At 37.9% G+C, this 15312-nt stretch overlaps 1 pseudogene; it reads left to right on the top strand.

Moving 5' to 3' along the window:
• The first annotated feature begins 8340 nt into the window (after nucleotides 1–8340).
• LOC102848494 lies at nucleotides 8341–14115 on the top strand (annotated as a pseudogene).
• The last annotated feature ends 1197 nt before the right edge of the window (nucleotides 14116–15312 follow it).

Below are 15312 nucleotides of genomic sequence, written 5' to 3'. Positions count from 1 at the left end.
GTCATAGCACCAGGGATACTGCTAATGTCAGATGGATCCTAGTTGAAAGTAAAGAAAAAAAATGGCAGTTTGTGGGTTTGGTTGGTTTTTTGGGTTTTTTTTTTTTACTATGCAAAAGCATTTAACTACATGAATCATAATGATCATAACTAATTATGATTAACATTAGAAGAATGAGAATCTGGAAAAAAATGTGTTTTTGTGAAACTTATTCCTAGATCAAGAAGATGTTAAGTGAGCAGAGCAAGGGACCATGGTTTAAAATTAAGAAAGGCAAGCATCAGGGTTGTATACTTTATACATACCCATGCAATTTGTAGGCTGAACAAATTATTCAAGAAGCAGGATTCTTTGTAAAAGAATATAGTATCAGGATTGGAGGAAGGCTAATCAATTATCTTTAGCATGCAGATGATACATCATTGCTAGCTGAAAGTGAGAAGGGAAACATATTAGGGAATTCAAAAGGCTTCAGGTTAGTAGCAGAATAAACACTCAGAACAACTTCTTAAATGTGTCCACGTATGCTTCAGCCTTAATACTTATGATTTTAGACTCTGAGTCTTGTCAGTTATGGGTCTATATCTTACCTCAGTCCTGAAACAATCTGGATAAAAAAGACGCTTAACTCCCATATCAAGGCTTAGCAGGTCCGAGTCAGTTCAACTAATGTCAGGTATGTGGTTATCTCTTGCTGGCTGCTATGGAGGTGCTAAGGCAGCTGCTTTCATAGTCCCTGTTCTAACTGCAGCAAGAATCCCCAGCACCAAAAGACGCACTGCATTCCCTTACTTCTTCCTTGCTGCTTATGAGATTCTCTAATTATACTGCTGGATTTGCTCAATTTAATGGCAAGAGTAGCCATTAAGATTGGTGACATTAGCCATTCCTTTTGTGGATAGATTAACATACCCTATTCTCATATTCCTGCCCAATCACATGGCAAAGTCAGATTCATTAGTTAGGGAAGCCACCCTTAATAATACTACAAATGCCTAAAGTGATAAAGCAAATTAAAATTAGAAAACATACTTAATGAGCATCTTAAAATAATTTTATAATTATTCAGTGGTAACTGATAAATGAGGAGCCCTGGAGGTAATTATTGATTCAGCTGTTAACTTAAATCTATAAGGGTAAAACCCACTTGTTCAACAAGAAAAAGTTGTTAGGTATCATTAAGCTGAGTACGACTCATATGAACAAAAGTTCTGAAACCTGTGCCATTCTCACACTTCCTGACGCACACGAGCCCATTGCAGTAGTCACTGTGTCAATCTACCTGGTTAAAGGTCTTCCCCTCTTTCACTGACCTTCCATCTTTCCCGGCATCTTGTCTGTCTCCAAGAAATAGCCCTTCCTAGCAACATGTCAAAAAGTATGTGAGGTGAAAGTTCATCATTCTTGCTTCCAAAGAGCACTATGGCTGCACCCTCTCCAATACATAGCTGTTTGTTCTCTTGGCTGCCTGTGGTATGTTCAGTACTATTCTCCAAAACCACAGCTCAGAGACATGAATTATTTTCTGTCATCTTTATTCATTTTCCAGCTCTCAGATGCATAACAAGTAATTGGAAAGACTATGGTCTGAATCAGATGCACCTTAGTCCTTAAATTGACATCATTACTCCTCAATAATTTGGAGAGGTCCCTAACTGCAGATTTTCCCAGTGCAATGTGTCTTATTTCCTGAATGCTGGTACCAAGGGTGTTAATTGTGGATACAAGTAAGGTGAAGATGATGACTGTTTTAATCTCCTCTCCATCTGTCATGACATTATCTATCAGTTCAACGTAAGAACCGTTGTTTTCTAGACATTGAGATGCAATCCACACTAAAGGCTACATTCCTTAATCTTCTGTAACAAGTGCTTCAAGTCCTCCTCACTTTCAGCAAGCAAGTCATCTGCATAGCACAGGTATTGATTCATCTCCCTCCACTCCTGATGTCACACTCCTCTTCATAGAGTCCAGCTTCTTGGATAATTTCCTCAGCATACAGATTAAATAAGTATGGAGACAGTGTTCAACCTTGACACATTCCCTTCTCAATTTTAAACCATGCAGTGTTACCCTACTCTATTCACCCAACAGCCTTCCTGGTCCAGGTATAAGTCCCGCAAAAGCACAATTAAGTGCTCTGGGATTCCTATTCTCCTCAAAGTCAGCCACAACTTGTTATAAATATAAACAACTTATCATAAATATAAGTGTAAATACAAACATAAATACAAATACAAATACAAATATAAACATAAATGTAGCAGTTTGGGAAACATTTTGGGGCAGTTTTACTCTCTCATGTAAAGAAAGGAAGACTTTGAACAAGATGAATTGTGATCCAATGACTTTTAAAATGGGCTGAAATATTTCCAGGATGATAAAGATGGCACAGGACAGTACCAGGTACAGACTTCCTATTAACAGATCACTATGGATCATGATCGACTGAATGGCACCTAACAATGACATAAGATTGTAACAAAAAGCACTAGAATATCAGGTTATGAGAATGGTACATGACAGGGTAAAGTTCATATCAGTTGTTTATGGGATTGCTAAGTCATAGTTAATTTGATGATACCTAATAACAAATATGATGGTTGTGAGTCACAATACCTTCGCCTGTAATGATTTTGTCTCTGGTTTTGATTAATTGATTAAGTGAATGGAGAAGATGTATCTAAATGCAGTTGTAGACAAGGCAATTATTTGGCTAAAGCATTTAAAAATGTTGGTTGACAAAGATGAAGAGTCCTTTATCTTTCATAGATATTAGCTTTTCTGATAATAGTTTAGATATAATTAATTCAAGGTTATATGAAACTTAACTGAATGTGGCATAGGTTTTTATGACTCTTCATTCGTCTTTCAGAGGAAAGGTATCACACTTAAAATTTAGTTCAGTAAGTAGAAAAACTAACTGCTGTCAGAGTGTGAGCATCACACACCTGCCATGGAAGGGAAAGGTGATACTGTAAAATACTGTGTAGCCAGAAGGGATGGATCTATAGGAAAGATATACAGCCACATATTCCCATATTCCCTGGGCTATTTTCCAAATAAACTTGTGGAACGAGACAGCTGTGCCCTTTAATCTGTTCCCTATTGCCTCTTTACGTGGTTAGTTCCAAATGAGATATTTCTCCTGATGCTTGGATTGTCACTATATGAATTCATGTCTAGTTTTGTAGAAGCAAACTGTGTTGGTTTAATATTTATTGATCTTTCACAATATGTTACGAGAGATGCAGAAATATAAAAGCATTGTCCTCTATGTCAAGGAATTGATATTTTTAAATAAAATACTACTTATATTAGGTATTCATAGATATTTCAAACACAGACATGGCATTTTTGTCTCAAAGTTGATGTATCTGATATGAGAGCATAAATGCTTTAGTAGAAGTAGATAATTTAGAGTCCTAACAACCAATCTTTTAGTCATTGTAATTATTGTCAGATTTTTCTTGATGAGATTTTTTATTGGACACTATATATTTGGTAAAAAATTTACTGCAATTGTTTCCTTAGTTATATGTGAATAATAGACATGTTATGTTTTAAGAACTGTTCTGACATAAAGCATTCGTATGTGAAAAAATAAGAAAGGAAAAAAAGCAAAACCTATTAATAACTTACTTATACATTGTAATGTGAATTAATTAGAAGAAATATAAATAAAAAATGGAAATGAAACAAATGTTTATGAGTCCACATTGTGTCCACTTTAAAACACTGAACAATTTCTTACTTTAAAAGATATATATGATTGATGCCTACCCATTTTACAGAAAAAATAAGAGAGGTTTCAAATTGTAATAGTTTCCACATTCTCACACAGAGCAAGTTATATGGCTAGAATTGTAAACCAAGTTTTGAGGTCAACAAAGCAAAATTCCCAAGAAATATTATCTTAAAGAAATGTGAAAAACAAACCAGCTATGGAGTTCATGGTTCAAAATTACTTTTCTAGCGATTGACTTTGACTTTGCTGTCTGGATGAGTGGTAATATACAAATAGGTAATGTCAGCCCACACACTAGGGGATTGGACTAATCTCATCAATTCACCAGGGGATTGGATCACTTTACCATTAAATGGAGTGAATTCAGAAGCCGAATGAGGATCTTCCCTACAAGGAAAAAAGCAAGTAAGAGGGCCTACAAGAATAACAACCATAGCAGCCACAATGGAGAACCAGAGATCTGACATGAGATGGAACTTTTGATTGCTTCTCCACTGCAACCATAACTTAGAGTGTATGCCCACGTTTGCTGGGCAATTAGCGATGGAGGGTCATAATTGGCAGGACTGAGAACTTTGTAATGCTAGCCTAAATAAGTACCATTTGAAAGCTGTCCTAACTGTATTGTGCTGTTAACCTGAATTATAATCTCTTGATTATAATCTATTAAAATCCCTAATTGTTTTGTGTCATGTATGAGCTATTATTGCATGAGACTTTGGACCCAATAAAACAGCCATCAACATTACACAAGTTGTTGATAAGTCTTTCTCTGATCCTGATGCCACATTCTTCTTCATAGATTGCAGATTCTTTTATTATTTGCTCAGCATATAGATTGAAAACGTTTGCTGAAAGGGTACAACGTTAACACAGACCTTTTCTGATTTTAAACCATTGTCTAAAGAGGAGAAAGTGGGATATTGGGGAACAGAGCCATAAACATCTCTCTGAAAGAAAAAGCCAGGAGTAAGAATAGCACAAAACCGTACTGCTCCAGAGCAGAAAGCAGATGAAGATCTCATAGCCCGGCCCATGGTGCTTCCAGAGTCCCAACAACAGCAAAAAGTTCATTTACTTGTTGTTGACTCACTCATTTGGAGTTATGGCACCAACAATGGAGTTTTTTAGGGAAGGAAGTTGAAGAGTAAGGGAGGCAAAGAATACCATTGTAAATCCAAGTTTTAGCCCAGCAGTTTCAAGGCACAATTCCTCAATTTACCTAGGCTCCAGTATCAGTTCATCAGTCAAATCCAAATCATCAAGCAAAATTTACCTCAGAGCAGTTATAAGTAAGTTTCTCCTTCAAATATCCAGCAGGAACAGTCAAACCTTTAACTGTGACCAGCACAAATGCAAGAATCTTCAAGTCACAAAAGGTCACAGTTTCCCCACAGCAATGTCACAGTTTTTTTCCAACACCATTTCCAGAGTCTCATCAACAGGATCTGCTCCAGTCTCCTTAAGTCTTGCTGCCACAATTCTTGCTTACCTTAAGTCCTGTTGCCCAGTGCAGGAAGCACTCTCTTTCTTATCCTAGTCTCACAGCTATTGATGATTTGCAATATCATGCTGATTTGCAAGACCATGTGTCTGAAATTAAGCTAGCTGGGGCCCAAAGTCAGCTAACCATAATGCCTTTAAAAGCCAACTTTTAGATTAACACCACAGCTTCAACTTCTCCCCCTCTTTCCTTAGCCATTATTTCTCATCATCTGAAGGATCAACATTCCCTTCATTATCATCATCTATATTTAGGGAAATATTTAAATCAATTTCTTTACTCCTTAACCACTCATTTTAGGTTGTTGTGGTGGTGTTGTTATGTGTGCCATCGAGTCGCTTGCAACTCATAGGGACCCTATGTACAAGAGCTCTAAATGCTGTTCTATCCTGTGCCAACCTAGCCATCTCAAACACACTTATTCCCACCATTCCAGTTACATAATTGATCCAACTCTTTGAAGATCTTCCTCTCCTGCATCGCCCCTCCACTCTGCCAAACATGATGTCCCTCTCCAAGGACCAGTTCCTCCTAGCAACATGCCCAAAATATGTCAAACAAAGCTTCAGAATCCTTGACTCCAAGGAGCATTCCAGCTTCACCTTCTCCAGGACAAACCTGTTTGTTCTCCTAGCAGTCCATAGTATATTCAACACTCTTCTCCAGCACCACAGCTCAAAGGCATCAATTCTCTTTCTATTATCCCTAGTCATTGTCCAACTCTCTGATGCATAGCACATAATTGCAAAGACTGTAGCCTGGATCAGGCACACCTTAGTCTCTAGCTTGACATCGTTGCACTTCAGTCTTGAAGTCTTGAGAGGTCCCTCACAGCTGACTTTCCTAATGCAATGAGTCTCTTGAGTTCCTGGCCGCTGTTACCAAGAGTGTTGACTGTGGAGCCAAGGAAATGGAAACTGTTAGCTATCTTAATCTCTTTACCATCCATACTGATGCTGCCAATTGGTCCAGTGTTGAGAATCTTTGTTTTCTTGATGTTGAGCTTCAATCCATATAGGAGGCTGCAGTCCTTGACCTTCTGCAGCAAGTACTTCAGGTCTTCCTCAGTTTCAGCAAGCAGGGTTTTGTCATTTATTCAGTCTTATTAAACCAGTTCTTTGAGGAAATACGCATGTCTCTTTCTTCAAAGAATTAGAGTTTATAGTTGAATACAAATCTATAAACAAGAGTTCAGTGCACAACAAATCATTAGGTCACAGCAATTAACACTAGCTCTTAGAATGGAGCATCTTCTCTTCATTTGGTTGGATCTGGTCAACACACCCTCAACCATCCGTGGCTAGATTCACATGGAGATCAGCTGCCAACTCAGCATTTCACACACCTTTCTGTTTTATACCTACTGGTCCCCTTAATCAATTTTAGGACCACATGAGCCAAGTCAGCACACCAAGTGTTCATTCCCAGAGTTCCCTGCTTCATAAACCAGTAACCCTTTTTCATTTATCCATGCATCATTCTAGGTGGCCAGTGCTGAAGGAACAAGTCCAAACTCAGCCTATGTCTTCATTACTTCATATCTCCTATTACTGCTCATCAAGTGGGCCCAAATGGTCACCATGTGTTGAACACACTATCCAGCTTTCATTAACAGTAAAAATCCTAGAAAAGTACTTCTGGTGCTTCGTCCTTCCTTTCATCATGTAGACTTAGGTGTTCTTTGTCTTGCCTCACTTTCATTGCAAGTATCTTTTTTCTGCTTGTCTGCTTTCAAATGTAATTGTTTTTTAGAGTACTGGGTGAGGCTTAATATTCTTAGGCTAAGCTACACATTCTCTGTCAAATTATATTATCATAAGCATCTTTAGGGCCAAATAATTCTCTTTTTGAATGCCCAGTTACTATATCATTGGCTTACATTTCCCCCTCTGAGTGCTATGTGTCCTAATAAACAAAAACCTTAATAACCTTTTAAATATCTTACCATTTAATTAACAAAAAATTAATAATCCTTTTTATAACATAGATCAACATATTATTATTATGTATTAAGGGGGGAAAGATCATATGGAGACTTTTAAAGAAGTTCTCAGATTCGTCTTCATACACATTTGTCTCAGGCCAAAAAGCAGGTTCTCATCTTTTCTTTCTACATTACTAAAAATAACCTTTTATATTTTCTCCCCAACTTTGTTGAGATAGATAGTAACTATTTTAACAGTACATCTTTCCTAGCCCAACATTCACAAAAACAAACCTCATGAGTATGAAACAGCTAATCTAACTTCTACCAAATGTCTGAAGAGAAGAAAATGAGACATGGAGGCACAGGGCAGTGAAAGTCTCTCTGAAAGAGTCATAAAGAATAAGAATAGCACAAGCCCTCACTACCCCAGAGCAGAAGCAGATAAAGAGCTCAAAGCCTTGGCCCATATTAGTCCTTAGTCCTCAAACTGACATCATTACTGCTCAATAATTTGAATAGGTTCCTAACTGCAGATTTTTCCAGTGCAGTGTGGTTTTTTATTTCCTAACTGCTAGTACCAAGGGTATTAATTGTGGATCCAAGCAAGATGAAGCTGTTGACTATTTCAGTCTCCTCTCCATCCATCATGATGCTGCTTATAGGTCCAGTAGTAAGAATCTTAGTTTTCTGGACTAAGATGCATCTGATTCAGGCCATGATCTTTCAGATTACTTGCTACACATCAGAAAGCTGGACAATTAATAAGAAAGACAGCGATGTCTTGGACAGGGTTAAGCTGGAGTGATCTTTGGAGGCAAGAATGATGAAGATTCACACCACATACTTTGAGCATATTGTTAGGAGGAGATATTCCTTGGAGAAGGACATGATGATCAGAAGGGTACAGGGTCAATGAAAGAGAGGAATACCCTCAGCTAGGTGGATTGACACAGTGACTACTGCAACAGGTTCTTGTTTTTCAATAAGTGTGAGGTGATGTAGGATAAATAGGGTTCAGATCATTGGTTCATAGGGTTACTATGAATCATACTCAACTTGACAGCACCTAACAATAACAAGAATCACCTAGTTCCATGGTACCTCTAGAGCCCCACCAGCTGAAAGAGATTTTTTATGTATGACTGACTTATGGTACCAACAATGGAGTTTATCAGCCAAGGAAGTCGAAGAGTGGGTATGGCAAAGGAAACCAATGCAAATCCAAATTTTAGCCCAGCAGTCCATAGGCAGAATTGCTCAGTTAGTCCAGGATCCATTTTCAGATCAGCAGTCAAATCCAAATAATCCAGCATGGTTTGCCTCAGAGCAGTTATAAGTAAGCTTCTTCTTCAAATATTCAGGAAGAACAGCCAAAACCTTAACTCTGGCCAATACAAATGCAAGAAGCCTCAGGTCATACCTTGTCAGTTTCTCCACAACAGTGCCACAGTTTCTCCAACACCATCACCAGGGTCTCACCAACAGTGCCTGTTCCAGTCTCTCTTAAGTCTTGCTGCCACAAGTCTTACTTGCATTAAGTCTTGCTGCCAGTGTGGGAAGCACTCTTTTTCTTATTCTAATCCCACAGCTCTTGATTATTTGCAAGACCATGGGTCTGCAGTTAAGATAAGTTCTACACTAACACCACAACTATTCAGGGTTCCCTTGTTCTCTTGATACAACAGGTTCTTGGTTTAGGTATAGGTTTTATATGAGCATAATTAAGCAGTCTAGGATTCCCAATTTTATTCAGTGTTACAATAATATGTTATGATCCTCACAGTCAAATGTCTTTTAATAGTAAAAAAAAAAATAGATATTCTTCTAGCATTTTCTACTTTCAACTAGGATCCATCTGACATCAACAATGATATCCTTAATGTTATACTTCTTCTGAAAGCAGCTTGACCTTCTACCTGTTCTCTGCAAATATACTGTTCTAATCATTTTTGGATGATCTTCAGCACTATCTTACTTGGATGTTACATTAATATTATTATTCTATTTATTTTTCACATTGTGTAGGATCACCCTTCTTGATCTATGAGAGCAAATATGGATCTGTCCTGTCAGTCAGCCAAACAGCTGTCCTCCAAAGTTCACGACATAGACTGATGAGCACATCTAGGACTACATCTATTTGCTTAAATAGTTCTATTGAGATTCGGTGGATTAATTCCTGGAGCCTTACTGTTTTTCCAGTGCCTTTAGTGCAGCTTGAACTTTTTATTTCATTACAATGAGATGCTGTTCACAGGGTACTTTCTGAAATTTTTCAGTGTCAACTTTTTCTTTTTGGTATAGTGACTTTGTGGATTTCTTCCATCTTTGTTTGATGCTTCCTGGGTCATTCAAGATATTGCTCATGATATCTCTAAATATTTTTCATTTCTATTATTATTATTAATTTAAATGAAAATTTACAGATATTTTGGATTTACATTCATTCATTATTGCACTTTTCTCTCTGCCCACCACTTGCTTTCAGTTCATTCTTCTCTTTGAAAAGAAAAAGAAAAATTCTTTATTGTACAAGCCCTCCCCACAAGTCCACTTCACTATGTATCATTCCTTATGGACTCAAATAAATATTTTGAATCAAGGATTGAATTTATTTTACAATTATTTCATTTTGAGAATTGCCATAACTGTAGTATGCATTTTATGTATATTGGCAAAAATATCATTCCTTTGGTGAAGATGAAAGGCATCTAACGGAACTGACTCATGATAATAACTAATACAAACTAATAATAAAAAATGACTGCAACAAAACTGATGCTATAATGAAGATAAAAATAAAATCATAACTATTTTCAATAGTAAATTCTATTATAAATTGTTATTTAAAAGTAAATACTTTTAGAAAGTTATTTTTTTATCTTTGTTATTAGTATATCAGTTTGTATCACAGTAATTTATTTTTATTAGTTTATAGTAGTTATTTTCATAAGTCAATTCAATTTGATGCCTTTCATCTTCACCAGAGTAGTGGAATTTTGTCAGTACACATAAAGTGTATACTACAGTTATGACAATTAATGTTGTTAACAAGCATAGCTTGTTCAGCTCCATAATTAACTCTCTTGGCACCAGCACTCAGAAAATCAAAATACTAATTGCACTGGGAAAATCTGTTATCAGGAACCTCTCTGAGTACTCTCAGAGTACTGAGAAGCACAATGTCACTCTAAAGAATAAGGTAAGCCTGATCCAGGACATGGTCTTCACAATTACTTCTTAGGCATCAGAGCTGAACAATGATTAACGATGACAGAAGAAGAAATGATGCCTTTGGGTTGTGGTTGTTGTTGTTGTTGTTATGTGCTGTCAAATTGCTTGCCACTCATAGCGACCCTATGTACAACAGCCCTAAACTCCGCTCTGTCCTGTGCCAATCGCACTGTCTCTGACACTCCCATCCCAATTATCCCAGTCACTGAATCAATCCACCTCATAGAGGGCCTTCCTCTCCTGCGCTGTCCCTCCACCCTCCCAAGCATGATGTCCCTCTCTAAGGACCTGTCTCTCCTTGCAACATGTCCAAAGTATGTTAGACGGAGCCTCAGAATCCTTGCCTCCAAGAAGCCACCCGTTTTAACCCTTTCCAGGACAAGTCTGTTTGTTTTCCTAGCAGTCCCTTGTATTCTCAATACTCTTCTCCAGCACCACAGCTCAAAGGCATCAATTCTCCTTCGATCCTCCTTGGTCATTGTCCAACTCTCTGATGCATAACAGGTGATTGCGAAGACCATGGCCTGTATCAGACACACCTTAGTCTCCAAAGAGATACCATTGCTCTTCAGCACTTTGGAGAGGTCCCTAACAGCAGACTTTCCCAAGGCAATGCACCTTTTAATTTCCTGGCTCCTGGTGCCAAGACTGTTGACTATGGAGCCAAGCAAACTAAAGCTGTGTACAATCTCAATCTATTCACCATCCATCCTGATGCCGTCAATTGGTCCAGTGGTGAGAATCTTTGTCTTCTTGACATTGAGCCTCAATCCATATTGTAGGCTGCAGTCCTTGACACTCTGCAGTAGGTGCTTCAGGTCCTCCTCAGTTTCAGCAAGCAGGGTTGTGTCATCCACATAGCGCAGATTGTTGATAAATCGTCCACCAATCTTGACCCCACATTTCTCCTCCTAGAGCCTAGCCTCCCGGATAATCTGTTCTGCATATAGGTTGAAAAGGTATAGAGATAGGATGCATCCCTGGCGTACACCAAGACAACAAATAAGTCTGTCTTAGAGAGGATAAAACCAAGTTCCTCTTTAGAGGCTAGGTTTTAAGCTCCGTCTTACATACTCTGGGCACGTGGTCATGAGGGAACAGTCCTTGGAGAAGGACATCATGTTTGAAAGGGTGGAGGGAACAGTACAGGAGACAAACACCCTGGATGAGATGGATTGATACAGTAACTGAGGTAATATGTCAGAGTCAATGAGACTGGCTCAGATTAGAGCAGGCTTCAGAGCTGTTGTACATAGGGTCACTATGAGTCGTATGTGACTGGACAGCATATAACAACAACAATAACAATAGAATTTATACTGAGGATAATAACCAAAATAGTAATAATAATAATAAATTTTAAAACAAAAGAAATTAAGCTGCTTCAACCATGTTAATTTTAGTAAAGATAATATTGTTGTTGTTGTGTACCATATGGTCAGAACCAATGTACAGATGACCCTTCAGTGTTTTTTCAGAGGAAGTTAATTCCATGAGTGGAGATTGCCCATCCTTCTCCCTCAAAGCATCTGGTGGCCTAGGACCCTTTGCCTTTGGGATTGCAGTGCAGATGCTTGCCACTAGGCCACCATTTGCTGGCAGTAAAGAGGATAGTATCATTATTCATAAAATACTGTTAAATATAAAGTGAAAACACACAAAAGAAAACATGATCTCACTAGCTCTGTGAACTATTATTTGACTCAGATGTTACTTTAGTCATCACATTTTCAAAGACTCAAGGAGAAAAATGCAATTGATGTCTTCTAATTCACAAAAGTGAGAAATCTGAAAAAGTAAACTAGGTGATAGTTTGGAAATATTAATGATCATAATAGGTCAATTGGCTGAAAATAGCCTAAGACATTTTAATTAAAGAAATTATTTAAAAAGCTGAATGTTTTCACGTACTTTAGCAGCAACCATTTTCTGAAAAAACTCAGATTGCCTATCTGTAAATAGAATAAACTACATTAAGGTACAATTTGAAGTATATTTTTTAGTTATAATCTGTAACCTTCCTATGATTTATCAGTAAAAGCTTCCAATTTACATCATTTGAAGTTTAAGTTACTTATTTCAATAATAAATAAATTATTGAGAAGGTTTTGATGTTTTAATTGTTTCTAGTGAACTCTAGTTAGATAAAGTAGTGCTGCTTTTAAGTGCCATGGAGTAGGACACATAGCAACCCTATGAACAAAAGGCCCGAAGACTTGTATAACTTTCGTGGTTTCTCCAAGTTCATAGAGTTTCCAGAGGCAACCTATTTTGGAAGTGGATGTCACTCCTGCTTCCAAGCTTGTTTTAATCAGGAAGTTCCACCAAACACTGTCCACCATGAGTAAACATTATGGCATTTGATACATCCGTGTCACAATGTTTAGCATCTCAGCAACCACGGTTACTCTGTACAGTCAATTGACAGACCAGTGCTATACCACTTAGAAGAATGTTTGAATTCTTGCAAGGTAGTAGACTGCCAGTCTTGGAGGCCACCCAGGTGACATAAAAAGGCCTGCAGGCTGCACAGTGTAGTAGAATTGGGGAGAGGGATTGAGTAACAATGAAGGAGTTTTACTTATCAATGAGAAAAAAGGAATTGGGGGGCAGGGGATAGACAGGGAGAAAAGTGCAACAATGAATGACTGGAAACCCTAAGTCTCTGTAAACTTTTGTTAAAATTAATTTTAAAAAGAAATCTTATAATAGCTAACATGATCAGGTTTGTTACAGGTAATCTCAAGTTCTGTGCATCTGAGCTATGTATTACTCATAATTATGAACCAACTCCATAAAACCTATTACAACAAAAGTCAAAGGTATATACAATGATTTATAATAAATGTGTGCTACTTTGCAATGCAAATAAAAACATAATTATTAAAAAAAAAGCCCTGCAGCTGAACCTTAAAAGACACCTCCAAGCTCTAAAGAGAAGTCTGGTCATTTCTGTCTGGGAGTTGTCTCTCAGTGAACATAGCGGGACCTGAGCTACTTCTGGACTCCAACATCTGCCTCTGCATGTCCTGCCCATCATTATCATTACCTTTTTTGTAGGCATTATCTGCCATTATGTGTCCATTCTGCTGTAGAGTGGTAAGAAACTTAAACAGGAGCAAGTGTCAGACAGTCAGAGTCCTCAGGGAAAAAGGAAAATACATTCTCAAACTGTGTTTCTTGACACAGAAATATTACTTCAACAACCCAGAGGATGCATTTAAAACAAACAAACAAACAAACAAACAGTAACAACAACAAAAAAATGAAAATGCAGGTGGTGCCACCTTCTCCTACGACTGATCCCACTATGGTCACAGACATGACAAAAGGGAATGTAACAAATGTCCTCCCAATGATTCTCATTCTAATTGGTGGATTGATCAACATAACATTTTCAGGCATTGTTAGAACCAAGGTTCCATTTCCACTGACTCTACATTTTAAGTCTAGACTCCAGCAAAGAATTGAATTGCTCATGTTGGATGCATCCTGGGTGAGTTCTGCATCCTGGTACTTTCTTAAAGTGGGTTTCAGAGCATTTAGTCTCTGATTCTGGGCCAAGATAATGACAGAGTAGGAAGCTTTGGAGCTGAGGATCACCAGTGGCACTTGATAACATACATGGAAGACGAGGTCATGGCCAAAGACCTCCATTTTGAAGGCATGTTCAAGAAGGAGTTACAGACCTCTGTCCTCTAAAGAGCAAGCAGGGATTGCTGTGTCAGGAACTTAACCTTGTAAATTTAGTTTGAGCTGGAGCCTCAGAATAAAAAGGAGGGTGCATGAGCTGGAGGGGTGAATGTTTGACCAAAACCAACTAAAACAAGGCGTGAGAGCTGCAGATTAAAATCACTCACCTTTGATTTGGTAGCATAACATTCTATCCACTAGGCCACAGAGCTCTCTCTCTATGACTTACAGCAATTCTATGAACAACAGATCTCATCCTTGCCCTATATTACACCATCCCCACAACCTGAGACATGCTCAAACCCATTGTTACAGTCACTGTATCAGTCCATAGTTTTGAGGATCTTTTTTTCTTCTCTGACCTTCCACTTCTATCAGCATGATGTCACTTACCAAGGATTGGAACTTAACTGTTTGTTGTTGTTAAGTGTGGCCAAGTCATAAGCAACTCATAGTGACCCTAAGATCAAAAGACCTGAACACATATATAACTTTCATAATTTCTCTATGTTCATAGTTTCTGGAGGCAAGCTATTTATTTCAGAAGAGGATGCCATTCCTGTTGCCAAGCCTGTTTTAATCTGGGAGTGCCACCAAACTACCCACCACGGGTAACCATTATCACATTAGACACATCAGTGTCACAGTGTTTAACATTACAGCAACCATGAGTTACCTCTAGATAAATTAGTAGAGCGGAGAAAAGTACTATGTCGTTGTTAGATGCTGCCCAGTCACCTATGATGCATAGTGACTATGAATCACTAGAATAGATCAGAACTGTTGTCAATCCTGTACCATCCTCTCATCCTCTGCTACACTTAATTCCACTGCAGACACTTTCAATCCATCTCTTTGAGGGTCTTTCACTATTTTGTTGTCTTACATTTCCAAGCATTATGTCCTTCACCAAGCATTGACACCTCATGATAACATGCACAAAATGTTTAAAATGAAGTTTCCCCATCCTCATCTTTTCAGGAGCTTCTTGGCAGCAGTTCTAATACATATTTGTTTGTTCTTTTGGCAGTTTGTGATAAATTCAGTATTCTGTCAACTACACAATAACAAGTTATCTATATTTAGTTGATCTTCAACTTTCACGTACATATAAAGAAGCTGAAATTGTCAATGCTTACTTAGTTCAGGTGCACCTTAGACTTTAAATTAACATTTGTTTTTTATTTAACACTTCAGTGCTTTCCA

Source organism: Elephantulus edwardii, unplaced genomic scaffold (genome assembly GCF_000299155.1).
Source record: "Elephantulus edwardii isolate Elephantulus edwardi_28Jun2011 unplaced genomic scaffold, EleEdw1.0 scaffold00034, whole genome shotgun sequence".
NCBI lineage: Eukaryota > Metazoa > Chordata > Mammalia > Macroscelidea > Macroscelididae > Elephantulus > Elephantulus edwardii.
Note: the sequence above shows the minus strand (reverse complement) of the source record. Positions and strands in the feature narration are given on the sequence as shown.